Here is a 1,411-nt window from a genome sequence, read left to right as displayed (position 1 = left end):
AATAGATGTGTAAAAAAATACGAAAAAATAATAAACAATAATAAATTGCAAAAGCAGTTGCTTCTGAAATTGACAAATTTACTTATTACAAAAAATTATTTTTTTAATGTTACTTAACACTAATAATTCAATAAAAAATTGTTAAAACTGAAACTTCCAATTAATTCGACCAAAAAATTATTAAAACCAAATCGCCCTTTTTACGTGGCCATAAACACACCTGGTCTATAAAAACGCAAAAAATTCATTCCTGATTCACTTATTTCCACCCCAAAATCAAATTTTCAGTATTGTGCATCCTGTTTAGAGCTAAAGCAACAAAGTAGTGATATTGGCGCAAGTACGAAATATAAAAACTTCATTCAATATTAAAACAGTAGTAAAATATTTTACTATCAGGCACGAGTGAGCAATCCTCAAGCGAATTGACTTTTGCAAACTTTTAGAAACCAAGCTAATAATCGATGAAAAATTTTCGTGAAAGCTACCGTCTAGACTACTGATCATTTCCAGATTTCCACCTGGGAAATTAGTAAAGAAAGTTGCGGATATTGCATTGAAAAAGTTGGATCACAAAATCAGTGAATTATTGGAGGGCATGTCTGAAAATATTTCATAATTTGGACGCCAAATCCGGACGTAATCAATTCCGGAATTTACAAATACCAGCCAATAAATAATTCCCCCACCCACAATTTTAATTGAAACAGAACCAAATAACGGGCCAGTGTTTCGCAAAATAAATCAATTAATTTTACTCCACTAAAAATAGTAGGTACAGCCTTAAAAAAAGGCATAAATGCTGATTTGACAACTTTACTCAGTTATTTTTTAAGTAGTGATTAAATAAATTTGGGAAAAAAAATTTCAATTAACGGGAATATTTTACATCATCCCAAACTTGGCCATAAATTATCAGAATTCCCAATTTTCAATATTAAAATGTTAATTACCTAAAATCTATCAACTTTTACATTTATTCAATTTTCACATATACATACTATTAGAAAAAATCAAAAAATTTTATCAAGTAGAAAAGATTCCAATTAATTTAAAAAAAAAATCAAAATTTGAAAAAATTAAAAATTGTGAACAATATCAAATTGAAGTTTACACAGAGAGTTTGAATAATTATATTTATTTGAAAATTGGTACATAGCCATAATCCATTAAGTACTAAATGAAAATATTTTCAATATTTATACCGGAAGTCGGTCTCAACTTTCTTAAAGGTAAGAGTTTTTATCAGCTTTTCCTTTACCTAAATTTGGCCATTTTTGAAATATTTAGAGTTTTTCAAAAAAAATTTAATCTGCACCTTCCACTTTCAAAATCGCTAACTGTGCCCTTTTTTAAAATTTCGAATTTGTTTTTTTGGCGTTTGAAAGAGGAAGCTTAAATTTCTTCTGGT

The sequence above is a fragment of the Tribolium madens genome, unplaced genomic scaffold, assembly GCF_015345945.1.
Source record: "Tribolium madens isolate multiple individuals breed KSU strain unplaced genomic scaffold, Tmad_KSU_1.1 Scaffold_20;HRSCAF=117;Tcas5.2_LG4, whole genome shotgun sequence".
Taxonomy (NCBI): Eukaryota; Metazoa; Arthropoda; class Insecta; order Coleoptera; family Tenebrionidae; genus Tribolium; species Tribolium madens.
The sequence above is the reverse complement of the archived record's forward strand: the minus strand, read 5'-3'. Positions refer to the sequence as shown.